Source organism: Narcine bancroftii, chromosome 3 (assembly GCF_036971445.1).
Source record: "Narcine bancroftii isolate sNarBan1 chromosome 3, sNarBan1.hap1, whole genome shotgun sequence".
NCBI lineage: Eukaryota > Metazoa > Chordata > Chondrichthyes > Torpediniformes > Narcinidae > Narcine > Narcine bancroftii.
Window position 1 is genome coordinate 16,425,173 of NC_091471.1, and position 16,894 is coordinate 16,442,066.

Sequence of the window (16,894 nt, forward strand, 5' to 3'; positions counted from 1 at the left end):
TAAGCAAGTGCCCTAAAATCCTGAAGTTGTGCCATTCGTCCTCAACTCTCTCACCTTGCAAAACAACCTTTCTACCTCTACTGTCTCCATGCCTTTCAACATTCAAAATGCTTCTATTAGACCCTCCCTCATTCTCCTAAATTCCAACGAGTACAGCCAAGAACTGTCAAATGCTCCTCGTATGATAACCCGTTCAACACTGACATCATCATTTCCTCTCTCCAATATCAGAACATCCTTTCTTAGATGAGGGGCCCTAATCTGTCCACAATACTCCAAGGGAGGACTCACTAGTGCCTTATAAAGCCTCAACATCACATCCCTCCTCTTGAAATGAAGGCCAGTGTTGCATTTGCCTCTTTCACCACCGGCTGAACCTGCAAGTTCACCTTCGTACTATCCTTCACAGGACTCCCAGGTCCATTTGCATCTGGGAATTTTCGATTTTCAGCTCATTTAAAAAATTGTCTGGCCAATTATTTCTCTAACCGTGACGGTATACTTTCCAACATTGTATTTCATTTGCCTCTTGGTCCATTCTCCAAAGCCTACCTGTTTCCTCATCACTATCTGCTCCTCCATCTATCTTCATATCATCTGTTGGTGGATGCTGAGCAGTTTTTAAAGAACATTGCAGATTCTTCGGCCCACGATGTTGTGCCGACCAATGGAAACCTACTCAACCAACGAAAGCTTCCCAACCTTATGTACATTCCCCACTATTCTTCATCCATCCATGTGCCTGTCTAAGAGTCTTTTAAAAGTCCCTATTGTACCAGCTTCCACACCACTGCTGGTACCCACCGCTTACTGTAAAAAAAAAACTTTTCTCGCCTCGGCTTGTACAGATGTTCTCTGGTGTTTGCCATTCTTGCCCCAAGAAAAAGGTATTGGCTGTCTACCTATGTCTCTCATAATCATGTAGATGTCTATTAAGTCACCTCTCATCCTTCTTTGTGTCAAAGAGAAAAGCCCTAGCTCTGCTAAACCTTGGCTCACAAGACATATTCCCCAATCCAGGTGACATCCTGGTAAATCTCTTCTGCACCCTCTCCATAGCGTCCATGTCCTTCCTGTCATGAGGCAACAAGAACTGATTACAATATTTCAAGCGTGGTCTAACCAGAGTTTTATTGAGTTGGAGCATCTCACTTTTGGTAAGGATGGCACTTAATTGGACGGTAGCCCTGTTGAGGGAGAACTGCTTTTTCCGAGAATGATTAATTAGATATCAAATAAAGATCTTATAGATGGGCATCAATCTGAAGTGCATTATCCAGCAGAAGCCTCCTGACTCGCTGAGAGTTTCCAGCCATTTCTCCATCATTGCCGTGGACCTTCAGAACTGGGATTTAAGAGGGTGCTGAAGGGAAGTGACTTGAAGAGCTGAGTTATCCGGTGCCCTCTGTTACGCCTCACCAGCTGCAATTGGGAGACGCGTAAAGAGATGGGTTAAGTTTAACTCAAAATTTATTAACAATTGTCAATAATAGAATTAACACAGCAAACTTAACACCCAAACATAAGGCTTTAGGGCAGCTCTATACTAACATAACCTGCATGTGGAAAAAAAAACCCAGACCATTACACCCCAAGCCCAAAATGTCCCAGAAGAAAATTTCAAAAAAGAACTTAAAGTCTGTAACGTCAAGTCAGTCAGTCAAAAGAACAATCCACAGAATCTGGTCTCCAGTCATGGGTTTCTTAGTTTAGTTGCACATAGGTCTTTTTAGTTGGACGTGGAGAGAGATGACTCCTATAACTGCAGACTTACGACCTAGGCAGGGGAACAAGAGGGACTTTCCTGAGTTTTCTAATGTGGTGACGACCATCTTTAATTTCTTCACAAAGGGAATTTTCGCACAGTGACTAGATCAGTAACTCCAAAGCCCTTTTTTTGTTATATTTGCCAAGTGACCTTCTGTCACATGAATCTTCTCCTCCGATTCCCTGTCTTGGGTTGTCAAGTGACTTTGGCCACACAAAGTCCTCCTCTTGAAAGGGGAATGGAGAAGCACAGGTCAGACTCTGGGAGTCCTAGTGTTATAAACTGCTGTCAGGACAACAGTGCTGGCACCCATGGACAAAGCAGCTCAGTCTTCTTTCTACTAACTGAAGCTGCTGGACACTTACACTCAGATCGACCAACTGACTTGCGCCCGACCAATTAACTGTCGTCTTTCTGACAGTTCAAACTCAGCGCGCTGGCCCTTCAACTGCCCCAGCATGTGTCTTCAGCTCTCCTGATTGGCAGAGAGGGGTTGATAACAGCGGGCACATTCGCCACAAGCCCACCGACTTCAGCATGGGGTTCTTGCGCTCCTGACAGCTGTCAGTTCTCCCAGTGAGTGGTTTCAGCGCTTCCCACAGCACGCACTCCTCTCTCTCCTGCTGCATTTCCATCCTGTCCCTGGTCCGAAAATAAAATCGTCCAGGTCCATAACACCTCCATAATGTTTGGGACAAAGACACTTTATTTTCTTTTATTTGCCCCTGTGCAGCACAATTTTAAATTTGTAATCAAATAATTCACATGTGATTAAAGTGCACATTTCAGATTTTATTCCAGGTTATTTGTATACTTTTTGGTTGACCATATAGAAATTATTACATTTTTTATAAAGAGTGAAAGGATAAAGCTATAGCATCATCTATGGAACAGTTTCTTCTACAGTTGAATTGAAGAGGATCTAGTGTCCCTGGGCATTGTGACCAGACTAGGCGCTCGAAGAATTTCATAATGGTGGAGGTCAGTGCCACAGTATGGTTGTCATTGAGGCCTGTTATTGTTACTTCCTTGTGTATTGGGATGATGGTGGATGTCTTGAACCCAGCGGGAAGGATTGGTTTTGAACATGTCCGTGAAGACCTCCATCAATTGGTCCGTGCAGTCCTTCAGTGTCTAACCAGGTATGTTGTCTGGTTCTGCTGCCTTGTGTGGGTTCCCCTTGGATAGGGTTCTCCTCAGCTCTCCTATGGGTATGCAGGGGGGTCTGTTCATCAGGGGACATGGAGCATTCTTTGATGTCATCCTGTTCATCGCATCAAACTGTACAAAGATGTTCTGTCTGTCCGGAAGGTAGGAATTGTTTTCTTTAACTCAGAAGGATAACTTGTAATCTGTTCACAATCCCCAAATTAAACGAAAACTCTCCATATGATCCTTAGCACTCCATTGCCTGCAGATTCATGCAACTATCTAAAAGGATCTGCTATCTTATCTGGTTCCACCACAACCCCTGGCAGTCTGCTCCAGACACTTACTACTCTCTCTGTCTGTAAAAAAATCTGCTTCACACATTTCCTTTAAAATTTCTCCCACTCATCTTGAAAACATGTCCTCTGGTATTTGAGATTTCAAGAAGAATCTAATATTCATATATTCTTTGAGGATTTAATGGGTGCGGTGGATAGAGGGGAACAGGTTGATGTTGTAAATGTGGATTTCTAGAAAGCGTTTGATAAGGTACCGCACAAGAGACTTCTCAGTAAGTTACAGGAAAGTGGAGTCCGGGGAAGTCTATTGGCCTGGATTGAAAATTGGTCGTCTGACAGGAGGCAGAGAGTCGGGATAAGTGGGAGTTTTTCAGGTTGGCAGAGAGTGGTAAGTGGAGTGCCGCAGGGGTCGGTGTTAGGCCCACAACTGTTCATCATTTACATTGATGACTTGGAGGAGGGGACAAAATGTGGTGTAGCCAAGTTTGTGGATGACACCAAATTGAGTGGAAGAGCAAATTGTAATGAGGATGTGGAGAGTCTGCAGAGGGATAGAGTTAAGCTGGATGAGTGGGCAAAGGTCTGGCAGATGGAGTACAATGTTAGTAAGTGTGAGGTGATCCACTTTGGCAAGAAAAATAAAAGAGCTGAATATTATTGAAAGGGTGAAAAACTACAGCATGCTGTTGCGCAGACGGACTTGGGAGGGCTTGTGCATGAATTGCAAAAAGTTAGGTTGCAGGTGCAGCAGGTTATTAAGAAGGCAAACGGAATGTTGGCCTTCATCGCTAGAGGAATTGAATTCAGGAGTAGGGAGGTAATGTTGCAACTGTATAAGGTACTGGTGAGACCGCACCTGGAGTACTGAGTCCAGTTCTGGTCTCCATATTTGAGGAAGGATATGCTGGCTTTGGAGACGGTCCAGAGGAGGTTTACTAGGTTGATCCCTGGGATGAAGGGGTTGACTTATGATGAAAGATTAAATCGTCTAGAATTATATTCGCTCGAGTTCAGAAGAATGAGAGGAGATCTTATAGAAACATATAGGATTATGAAGAGTATGGATAGAATAGATTTTGGAAGGATTTTTGAGCTGGCCGTGGAAACTAAAACGAGAGGACACAGTGTCAAGTTTTGGGGGAGTAGATTTAGGACAGAGATGAGGAAAAATAGTTTTTCCCAGAGAGTAGTGAATGTTTGGAATTCTCTAACCAGGGAAGTGGTGGAGGCTGCTTCATTAAACGTATTTAAAATTCGGTTAGATAAATTTTTACATGATAGAGAAATTAGGGGATATGGGGAGAAGGCAGGTAGGTGGAGTTAGGTCATAAATTAGATCAGCCATTATCGTATTGAATGGCGGAGCAGGCTCGATGGGCCATTTTTGGCCTACTCCTGTTCCTACTTCCTATGTTCCTATGTTCATATGTAATGCTAGCTTCAGTTAGGTGCTTGAAGAGGACATTGAGATTCTTTCAAGCTATTTTTGTACATGGGAAATCGCCTCTTGCAAATTTGATTGAGTTTTTTTTGACCAATAAGAGTGATGAGAGTGGGGCTGTCCACATTGACAATGTGGACTTTAGCAAGGCTGTTGACCGAGATGCTGCATTATAGGCTGTGTCTGGAATGTTAGCTCACAGATAGGCCATGTCTGCAATGTTAGCTCACAGATGGGCCGTGACTGGAATGTTAGCTCACAGATAGGCCGTGTCTGGAATGTTAGCTCACAGATAGGCCGTGTCTGGAAAGTTAGCTCACAGATAGGCCGTGTCTGGAATGTTAGCTCACAGATAGGCTGTGACTGGAATGTTAGCTCACAGATGGGCCGTGACTGGAGTGTTAGCTCACAGATAGGCCGTGTCTGGAATGTTAGCTCACAGATAGGCCGTGTCTGGAATGTTAGCTCACAGATAGGCCTGACTGGAACGTTAGCTCACAAATAGGCCGTGTCTGGAATGTTAGCTCACAGAGGATCTGGAGTGTGCTGGCCAATTGGATATCAAATTGGCCTGTTGGAAGGACTCAGAGCATGATAACCGAGGGTTGTTTTTCAAATTGGAACCTTGTTACTGCCGAGATAAGAGTTGGGTTCCCAGTGTAGGACATTTATATTAATGCTTTGGATGGGAATGTTAGAGGCATAACACTAAACAACAATTTTTTTCAAAAGGTTTGCTTCCTGAAATAAAAAATGGGGACCATGATAGACAACATTAAGCTGAACACAAAGATAATTTCAGATTTGATTTAACATGTAGGAAGTTGGAGAGGAATTAAATTAACTTTTATTCAATTGAGCATGCTAAATTGCATCACGATGCTGGCACATTTCATTAGTTTAGCTGACCGAAAGATGTTTTGCCACTTATTTGTGTTCCAACTCAGCATCTGATGCCTCTCGTGTCAGTGTCCAACAATAGTCAGGCAGCAGTGATGGATTGCAGTTTTCCTGATATTGCTTTTTCATTGTCACAATGTCCTAGTGAAATAATTCACCAAGTTTGTCATTGACTGTATCAAGATCAGCAGGAAGAAGTCCCAGTGCGAATACAACCCATCTTAGACCTCCCGATCCCAAGGACCATGAAAGCTTTAAGAAGGTGCCTCAGTGGGTACCTCATTATCCCGACAAGCTAGGCACCCTTTTAAAATCTACCTCCTTTCCATTATCGGCTGAAGCCCAGGCGGCTTTTAGCTACGTCAGGAGCTATATCACTAAGGCCACCCTGCATGCGGTGGATGAAAATCCATAATTGCAGGTGGAGAGCGATTCCTCCTACATAGCTCTGGCCACAACCCTTAACCAGGTGGGCAGGCCAGTAGTTTTCTTTTCCTGTACCTTGCAATGCCATGAGCTCTGAAAACTGTCTGTGAAGAAAGAGGCTCAAGCCATTGTGGAGGTCATCAGGCAGTGGAGGCACTACCTGGCCAGCAGGAAATTCACTCTGTTCACCGATCAGCGATCTGTAGCATTTATGTTCAAAAATAAGAATAGGGATAAAATAAAGAATGACAAGATCGCGAGGTGGAGGATCGAACTGTCCACCTATGACTATGAGATAGTGTATAGGCCAGGTCTCAATTAACCTCCAGATGGCCTATCTCGAGGAAGCTATGTTGCTGAATGCACCAGCAGTTGTGATCAATTGCCGACAAGCTCTGCCACCTGGCATCACCCACATGGTTCACTTCATCAAGGCACGCAACCTGCCCTTCTCTATTGAAGACATCAAGGAAATGATCAGATCACACCAGGTCTTCACTGAGTGCAAACTGCACTTCTATCGCCCTAACAAAAGAGCACCTGATAAAAGCTTCCTGTTCGGATGACTCATCATCGATTTCAAGGGGCCCCTTCCTTCCACCAACGGAAACGAATACTTTCTTAACATTATCGATGAGTATTCGCGTTTTCCATTTGCTATTCCCTGTCCAGACACTACCACCACAGTCATCAGAGCTCTGCACTCCATTTTCACCATATTCAGGCATCCCAGCTACATTCATAGCGACCAGGGCTCATCATTTATGAGCAAATAGTTACCCCAATACCTGCTCGGAAGAGGCTTTGCCTGAGGCAGGACAACTAGCTACAACCACCCCCAGGGGAATGGACAAGTTGAAAAAGAGAATTCAACGGTTTGGAAAACTGTGAAATTAGCTCTCTGGTCTAATGCCTTCCAGACTCGCACTGGCAAAAGGTTCTGCCCACCGCCCTCCACTCCATAAGCTAGCTTCTCTGCACTGCAACCTATGCGACTCCTCATGAACTAATGTATGCATTCCTGAGGAAATCCATGTCAGGGATCACTCTTCCTTCATGGCTAATTACACCAGGACCGGTCCTACTGAAAAAGCATGTGAGGAGAAGCAAAACGGACCCTCTGGTTGAGAGAGTGCACCTACTGTGTGCAAACCCGATGTGTGCCTATGTGGCATACCCGGATGGCAGAGAGGACACCATCTCGATAAGAGACCTGGCACCTTCAGGAATGAGGTACCAACACCTATAATAGGCCTGGAACCTCCAAATACCCCGCGCAGGATTCCTGACAGCATCGGATCCAGAACCCCTGAGTCCCCCTTTGAGTCCCAGTATCCAAGATCCACAGGAGGCTCAGGAAGTTCTGGAAGAGCAAAGTCCACCAGCTCAACCAGAACAACCAGGCCCACAGACAGACACAACTTGTAAATAATTGTAAAAAGCTCGTGTTGCTGAATGTGGTCTCTGTTTTCACCTGTAGGTTCTCCTCTGAAGGTGAATGCAGTGAACTGGAATTCACCGTCTCTGGGTAGATTAGACAACCGGCCCCTCCTCTTGGCTCCACCCCCATCGGTCCCGATATAAACCTTATTTTCCCGCCTTACCTCCAATTTACCTGAAGACCATTGTTGATACCGGCCATTGATTGTAAGCTAATAAAAACCTGTTTATACTCTGATCAAGTCTCCGAGTATCATCAATTGTGTTACAGTAGCATGTGGCGCTTCATTGTTTTGTGTGCTTGAAGAGGACTTAAAATATGACAGGAAATCACCAGAATAAGTTATAACAAAAAGAAACTGTACATGATAGGAACATTTTAAGGTGATTTTCATGATCAGTAGCCTAAAATTCATAAAATACACCCAAAAGTGTTCAGGAAGCAAAATCTTCATTTCCCAGTGTAATTAGTAAGTTGGTTGTTGACATCAAAATTGGTAAAATATGATGATTTGGTGAAGAAAGTTGTCCCAGCAGCTATTGATCAATTGGGAGTACGAGCACATAGTTGCCAAAAGTGGTGACATAGATCAATATATCTTGATTTTGTTCTGTATCATCTGATCTCCCTCTGCAAATCTATACTTCTCTATGCATGGCGTTCTTCTGAGAAACCACATCTCTGCTGCATTGCCTTCGTGATGGTTTATGACTCACAGCTCGACATCAGTATAGGAAGAATGTACCAGCTGAGAGTTTGAAGGCAGATGTCAATTGCTCTTTTCTTGTTTGTTAGGATGCTTCCCATTTCTATAAATGTTATTCTTGCCAATGCTATCCTTGGTTTTGTGTCTCTTTCACATTTGCCATCAGATATTCCCCATGATCCAAGGTACTTGAAGTTGTGAAAATGTTTCAGGATTTCATTTCCCAATACGATCCTGCAATTTGGGATATCAGGTTTCTTTGACATTACCATTACTTCAGTTTTCTTTTTGTTTAAAGTTAGTCAAGTCTTTTGCTCTCTGTGCTAATGGGGAATGATGAAGGTGGTTTGGCAAAGGTTTGATCAAAGGCTTTGTTGTACAAGGAGAGATGAAGGCTCAGAAAGTTCAACATTCAGATTTATTATCAGAGTACGTACATGATATCACATGCCATGAACTGGGAGGTTCTTTTTCCTGCAGGCCAGGAAGAACTCCTACTTGTTAGCAACTGTAAACTGTACTCAACAAGAAAGATATGTGTATAAAAGAGAGAAATGTAAGCAAAGAAAGAAATAGAAGCACTGACTGTGCAAATATAGAAAAATAAATATTTTGTAATAAATAATGTTCGAAGTAAGAGTCCTTAAATGAGTCTCGGAGTTTGTTATTTAAGACTCTGGTGGTGGAGGGGTAGTAATTGTTCCTGATCATGGTGGTATGAGTCTTGTGGCAACTATACCTCTTTCCTAACAGCGGGAGTGAGAATAGAGCATGTCCTGGATGGTGTGGATCCTTGCCGGATTGCTGCTGCTCTCTGACGGCAGCCAAAGTCAGTGCCAAACAGCCAAAAGTATTGTCCTCTGGTAATGGCATGATGTAGTAGAAACAAAGAAGAGACCAGATTTAAATGAGTGATTCCAGGCGTCTGCTGAGAAGCAAAGCCAAGGGGGTACAGTAAAATACCTGTTATCTAGAATTCAAGCAACCAGCTGCCTCAAGTAACTGGCAAAAAAAAAAAATTCACAGAAAATGAAATGGGTAAAAAAATGCAGAAGTTTAAAATTGGCGCGCCTCGCCATTAATTCTCCATTCATGCAACCCGCAGTCTCATGCAATCTGAAAATGGATTTATCTGGCATTTACCATCGGGCACACAAAACTCAAAACGGTCAACCAGTTTACCTATCTCGGCTGCACCATTTCATCAGATGCAAGGATCGACAATGAGATAGACAACAGACTCGCCAAGGCAAATAGCGCCTTTGGAAGACTACACAAAAGAGTCTGGAAAAACAACCAACTGAAAAACCTCACAAAGATAAGCGTATACAGAGCCGTTGTCATACCCACACTCCTGTTCGGCTCCGAATCATGGGTCCTCTACCGGCACCACCTATGGCTCCTAGAACGCTTCCACCAGCGTTGTCTCCGCTCCATCCTCAACATCCATTGGAGCGCTTACATCCCTAACGTCGAAGTACTCGAGATGGCAGAGGTCGACAGCATCGAGTCCACGCTGCTGAAGATCCAGCTGCGCTGGTTGGGTCACGTCTCCAGAATGGAGGACCATCGCCTTCCCAAGATCGTGTTATATGGCGAGCTCTCCACTGGCCACCGTGACAGAGGTGCACCAAAGAAAAGGTACAAGGACTGCCTAAAGAAATCTCTTGGTGCCTGCCACATTGACCACCGCCAGTGGGCTGATAACGCCTCAAACCGTGCATCTTGGCGCCTCACAGTTTGGCGGGCAGCAACCTCCTTTGAAGAAGACCGCAGAGCCCACCTCACTGACAAAAGGCAAAGGAGGAAAAACCCAACACCCAACCCCAACCAACCAATTTTCCCTTGCAACCGCTGCAATCGTGTCTGCCTGTCCCGCATCGGACTGGTCAGCCACAAACAAGCCTGCAGCTGACGTGGACTTTTTACCCCCTCCATAAATCTTCGTCCGCGAAGCCAAGCCAAAGAACCAATCCCTGTAAGTGCCGGATTCCTATGTTTGAGAATAAGACTGATGATTTGCAATTTATTGTCGGAGTACATACATGGCCTCACATACAAACTTGAGATTCTTTTTACAGCAGGCGAAGCAGAATTGCCACTTATTGGCAGTGCAATGCAACTGCACTCAACTTGCACATGTAAATAAATAAAGAAATCTAAACAAACTGACCGTGCAATACAGAAAAAAAGAAAAATATCAATAAAGTGTAAAAAAGTCCTTAAATGAGTCCCTGATTGAGTTTGTCGTTGAGGTGTCTGATGGTGGAGGGGAGCAGCTGTTCCTGAACCTGGTGGTGCGAGACTTGTGGCACCTGTACCTCTTTCTTGATGGCAGCAGCGAGAATAGAGCATGTGCTGGGTGGTGTGGATCTTTGATGATTGATGCTGCATTCCCTGAAGATGTTTTCAATCGTGGGGAAATTTTTTTCCAGAGATACCCTGGGCTGTATCCACTACCTTTTGCAGAGCTTTATGCTCAGGGGTATTGGTGTCTCCTTACCAGACCATGAGGCAGCCAGTCAGCACACTTTCCACCACAACTCTGTCAAAAATTGCCAGGGTTTCTGATGTCATACCAAACATGTACCACTAAGGAGGGAATCTTTAAATCAAGTCAAGGGCTCATGGAGAGAGAAGTACAATTAATGTTTACAGACAACCAGCTTGGTCTCGGCTGTACATGTGCACCATCAAGCACAACCCAACTTTGGAAAGGTCAAAGGGTACAGAGTCTGGTAAAATGTCAGCAAGACCAAGCAGCTGGATAATGACTTCTGGAGGAAGGGGTGATGGGGGCAGAGGTGGGTAGGAGCTAACCCCTTGGTTCATATCGCCAATGCTGAGGTGGAGATTGTAGACAGCTTTAAACTCTTTGAGGTAAACATCTCTAGTGATCTGTCCACTTCAGTGCAATGACCAATAGAGCGCACCAGTGTCTTTTCTTCCTTGGAAGCCTGAGGAAATCTGGCACGTCACCAGCATCCTCTTGCAACATCTACGATGCACCATCAAATCCATTCTGTCAGGGTGTATCACTACGTGATATGGGGTCTGCTCCGCCTAAGACAGCAAGAAACTCCAGAGAGTCGTGAACGTGGCACTTCATTAAACATTACCCCCTCCCTTCCATCGATTCCATCTATAACTCTCACTGCCTTGGAAAAGCAGCCAACATACTAAAAGACTCATCCCATCCTGGCCACAGTCTCTTTCCCCCCTCCCCCCGCCATCAGGATGAAAAGTCCTGAATGTGAGATTGCACACCACCAGATTCAAGTCCAGTTTTTCCCCACTGTTGTCAGACTCCTGAAGGAACCCATAGAGTAAAATTATGTTGCCTTGGCTTTGTACCAGCTGATCTCTCTCCGAGACTCTACATTCTTGTACTGTGTCTTACTGGTTCTATTATGGAAAGAGATCTTTGACTGGTCTGCTCGCAAAACCACCTCTACCTTGGTATCTTGGTGCAAGTGACAATAAACTTGACTTTATGATGATACCAGGGATGAGAGTCCACAATGATTTGGAGAGGATGGAGAAGCTCAGGCTGCTCCTCTCAGAATCAAGGTGCCACACGTGAGGCTATTTAATAAGATAAGAGGCCCAGGCTATAACAGGACAGATACTAGCATGGGTAGAGCATTGGCTGATTGGCAGGAAGCAAAGAGTTGGAATACAAGGATCACCATCTGATTAGCCATCAGTTGCTAGTGGTGTTCCACAGGGTTGATGTTGGGGCCTTTTCTTTTTGTGTCGTATATTAATGGTTTGGATTGTGGTTTGGATGGCTTTGTGGCCTAGTTTCTCAATGATGCGAAGGTAGATGGAGGAGCAGGTAGTGTTAAGGAAACAGGGAGGTTGCAGAAGGGCTTAGACAGATTATGAAAATAGGTAGAGAAATGGAAAATGAAATACAATGTCGGAAAGTGTGCGGCCATGCACTTTGGTAGAAAAATATATACTGGCAACTTATTTTATAAAAGAGGAGATCATTGCAAATACCCAGTGTTACATGCTAACCCCACAGCAATGGAATACACAGCAGACAATTATATTTTCAAAAAACAAAGAAAAATATGATTAATTATTAATAACATAACACTTCTTACTTACGTGTGTGTGTGCATGTGAAAACCAAAACCATTTCAGTTCAGGTATAACTCTGAAGAGATGATTTTAAAGTTCAGTCCCCGAAAGCTTTGGTTTTGAAACTCCAAGTCTTTCCTGCTGTTTAAAAGCAATTATGGAGTAGGTGTGAGGCATCAGACTTCTTTAAATTGTTGCTCAAAAGCAATTGTGAAGTATTTTGAGACATCAAGTCATCAGACCTCTTTAAACCTCACCAATTTCTTGTAGAGTAATTTTCAGAGAAATGCTTTTTCCATACGATTTTCCCTCTTTTGCATGGAGGTTGCAGAATCTGTGTTCCACGCAATGAGCTTGTCCTATTTTCAAAGAGACAGTGAAGTGGCTATTTTCCTCCATGATGATGTCACAAACCCAGGCAAGGGCTGAATGAAGCAACCATCTAAAAATGGTTATGTTTTAATGCAAAATTACTTTAGCTTTTTTAATCAAAAGTGACCATTTCCATGGATGCAAGTCTTTTCTCTCTCTCTTAAAGAGACAATGAAGTGGCTGTTTTCTTCAAAACTACTTTTTCAGTGTTCCTCTTTATCGTAAGCAGCCTTTTATTATTTCATTCAGGGTTCTTCTTGTCATCACCTACCACCCCATCAGCCTTCACATTCAACACATCCTCCTCCACCATTTCCGCAACCTACTACCTGATCCCACCACCTTTCCTTCCTTCACCACCTTTCACAGGGACAACACTCTCCGTGAGGCCCTTGTCCACTCCTCCCTCTCCACCAATCATCCCCTTGGGACCTACCCCTGTGACCGCAGGAGATGCTCCACTTGTACCCACACCTCCTCCCTCAGTACTTTTCAGGGCCGCAAACTGATCTTCCAAGCGAGGCAATATTTAACTTGTGAATCTGCAGGGGTCATCTACTGAACCCGGTTCTCCCGCTGTTGTCTCCTGTGCATTGCAGAGACTGGACGCAGACTGGGAGATCACTTTGTTGAGCACCTGGGCTCTGTCCGCTGTGATAGCGTGGATCTCCCATTGGCCACCGGTATCAATTCTCCATCCCATTCCCTTGCTCACATGTCTGTCAATGGTCTCATGCATTGCCAGACTGAGAACCCCCATAAACTGGAAGAACAAGACCTCTTTTTTTTTTGAATACTTTATTTTAAAATTTTAAAATTTCCATAAATGCTTTATGCAGTTTCCATATTTAAACAAATTCATTCTGACTCCAAGAATATAGTTATACCCTCTCCCCTTAATAATCCCCCCTAGCCCCCCCACCCCCACAACAGTAATAATAATATAATACTTCGATATACTCAAAATATAGAGTAACATAATAAAGAAAGAAAAAGAAGGAACAAACTAAGAAAGAACTAATGGATTGTACTACGATAGGGGACAGGGCTATAATTCCCTTACTCCTCTTGCTGAGGGTTATTGTAGGTCCCAGCGATGGGAAGAAATAAAATACATCTATGAGCCCCAAAATTTGCAGAAATATATTGCATTTTTTTCCTCAAATTATACGTATTTTTTTCTAATGAAATACATTTTTGAAGTTCTATATTCACTCTATCTATTCCTAAATGAGAGTCTGATTCCTGAGTAACTGCTATACACCTTCTTGCCGCCGCCGCCAGTACTATTTTAACAAATTTCCTTCTCCATTTCGGCCTTGTTCTTTCCACATTTTCTAATAAAAATAAGTCAGGATTTTGTGGGTATGTAAAACCAGTAATTTGCTCTAATAATTCCCCTACTTTTGGTCATTAAAGGTCTCAATTTTGGACACAACGATGTTGAATGTAAAAAGATACCTAGTGGACAAGGATCTCCTTTGTCTCCAGCATTTTAAAAAATCTTGGTGATTGAACCACTCACAGAGATAATGAGACAAGGTATGGGAATTAAGGGGTCAAGAAGATCATAACATTAATTTATTTGCAGATGATGCATTTGACCGAACCTGAACTATCTTTAAGACAACTACATCATAGGTTGGAAGAGAACAGGCAAGTTTCAGGATACAAAATAACTTGGGATAAGAGTGGAATTACAAAATGGCACTATACGCAATGTCAGAGAAATACCCAATTTAAATGGCTGAAAAATGGAATTATGTACTTGAGGATCAAGGCGGATGATTATTTTACAATCTGTATAAACTGAATTATTTACCATTGCTTCATAAAGTTTTAATCTGTACTTGCTGAATGAAACCTTTCTTGTCTGGAATTGTATCCATGATTTTCGTCAGCAACCAAGAATTTCTTTGTGAAGTATCATCGATGATATACCATAATATCTCCGCATACAAATTTGCATTTAGCTTTAGACCATTTTTGTCGTTCTTGTAAGAATGAAAGATTTTTTTAAATCCATCTTTTCCAAAATAAATCTACAAATGGGGATTTATAAAGTGAAACTCTGTCTTGTTGCAAATCTTCCATTTGTTGTCATCCAGGTTTACCATTTACATGTGGATAATTAATACATTTTAATATAATACTTTTGATCAATGTTGGAGCACCAAGTATCCAGTATTTCTGGTGCGGTTCGGTTCTGATAACACATAATTACAATCACCATGACCTGTTTTCTCATGTCTATGTTGAACAATCAAATCAGAAATATGAAATTACTCCGCTAATATAATTGGATGTTTCACATCTTCTGGCATTATTGCTTTTTCCAATCTTCCTTCTACTCTCAATACATCATTTACAAGAATGAGATTTAGCTTGTAAACATGACTTGCTTTTGTAATATTCAGATTCTTCTATTTTGATATCTTATGATCAAACACCTTTTTCTGACAAAAATGAATTATCTCCAATTCATCATTCACCAACTCATCTTTCGAGTCTTCAGATTTTCTTTCCTGACGTAATTTTAAAGCGTAGTTTTTCAAACAAAACCATGAAGAGTGATAGCAAATTAATTGAGTGATTGGATCATTTTCATTAGATTTTTGAATAGTATTTACATTAGTATTTTGGATTTCAGGTTGCTTCATTGAAATTTCTTTTAACTTTTCCTGATTTTGAGGCCAATCTTCTTGAAATCACATAAAAATATTGAGGACTGGACACCCATGTGTTGACTCTTTTCAGAAAGGATTGAACTTTTGATCCTCGTGAAGCCATATCAGCTAGATTATCCATTGTTTTAACATATCTCCATTGATTAGCATGCAAAACCTTCTCGATTTCATTAACTCTTTGAGTCACAAAGGTATGAAACCTTGTGGTTTTGTTATTAATGTATTTAAGCACTGATGTATTATCAGTCTAAAACATAGAGTCTGCTAACTCCATCTGTAATTCTCTTTTTAACATAGTTTCCATTTTGCTTTCCGTAATGGTGGCAGTCAATTCTATTCTAGGTATGGAGATACTCTGCTTTTCCCATTACAAATCTATAATGTACTCACTCTTTGTTATTTCATTGTACTAAATAACACAATCAGCCATGCCAACACATACCAGGCAGCGATGGAGATCCTCATGGCCCAATATTGCTGGAAGGTTAACAAGATCTATACCAGGCATTTCCTGGCCACCAGAAAACAACTCCCTAGTTAATCTAGCACTGACTTCCTGTGGACCCTCCGGATCCTGTGCAGAGCTTGCGGCCGTAAGCCCATGTCTGCACGCCCAGAATGGCGAGGACCTCATTAAAGATACTCCACTCTGGGTATACAAGCCAGTGATTACTGGAGAAAAAAGGTACTCATTTTGATGAGGGTGGTTGAGCTTACAGATACACTGGAGGTGGCCCACCAGAACTCCGCCAATTACTCAGCCGCTTGGTCACCACAGGTGCCGCTATCCTGGGACGGGGTATCATCCCACCTCATGGCAGTGGCGCAACCGCTCCTGGGGGCTGACTTCCTTCATGCCCACAGCTTGCTGGTCAACCTAAAGGGATGGCACTTGGTGCAAGCCAGAACTTTTCAGACTCTGCCTCTGGAGGAAGCCAAGCTACCCGCCTCCCACCTTGACTCTATAACACTCTTGGACAATGAATGGTCCCATACCCCAATCCACTACTCCAATGACCTGACCTCGGCCACCATCGTGGGCAATCTTGTTACTTTTGTGGACAGGGCATGCACCCAAGGAAACGTTGCCCTGCCAAGGATGCAGTATGCTCCCCGTGCCTGAAAAGGGGGCATTACACCAAAGTTTGTCAATCTAAACCACCCGTGACATCCATTAGTGCCACGTGGGGTCATTCACTACCACAGGCATCACATTCGGCACCATCTTCCCTGAACTCCAGCGATGCCCATGCGCGGATCATTGGAGACCGCACTTTGGACAACATGTCAAGTGCCATCTTCCCAGGCATACAAAACCATGAGGGGCCGAGGGCAGCCATTTAGGGAGCGGAAGCATCCAACAGACATCAACACTAAATCCATACTGGCATCCATCACACTGAATCAATAGGTACTGCACAAACTCGCCAGGTCCAGGTAAACGGGCACATTATCAAATGTTTATTCGATAGTGGGAGTACAGAAAGTTTTATCCACTCTGATACCACTGAAAGTCTGTCCCTTAAATTACAGCCTGCCAAACACAGGAAATCTCTCATCTACAAATCATACTCTGCAGCCGTCCATAGGTTTTACGTAGTGACCTTAATGTTGGA

The 16,894-nt window shown here is 43.2% G+C and overlaps 1 long non-coding RNA gene across 2 annotated transcripts in view; it reads right to left on the reverse strand.

Annotated features, from left to right (window-relative positions):
• Nucleotides 1-1,169: 1,169 nt before the first annotated feature.
• LOC138756057 (uncharacterized) overlaps nucleotides 1,170-16,894 on the reverse strand; it is a 51,122-nt gene continuing 35,397 nt past the window's right edge. The window contains exons 3-4 of one of the 2 annotated variants that reach the window (XR_011352706.1): nucleotides 12,477-12,578; nucleotides 12,253-12,360 (exon numbers count right to left, since the gene is read on the reverse strand). This is a non-coding gene — a long non-coding RNA (uncharacterized lncRNA). Of the gene's footprint in view, nucleotides 1,423-12,252; nucleotides 12,361-12,476; nucleotides 12,579-16,894 lie in introns of those variants that run through there. The other variant, XR_011352707.1, reaches the window with a different exon arrangement.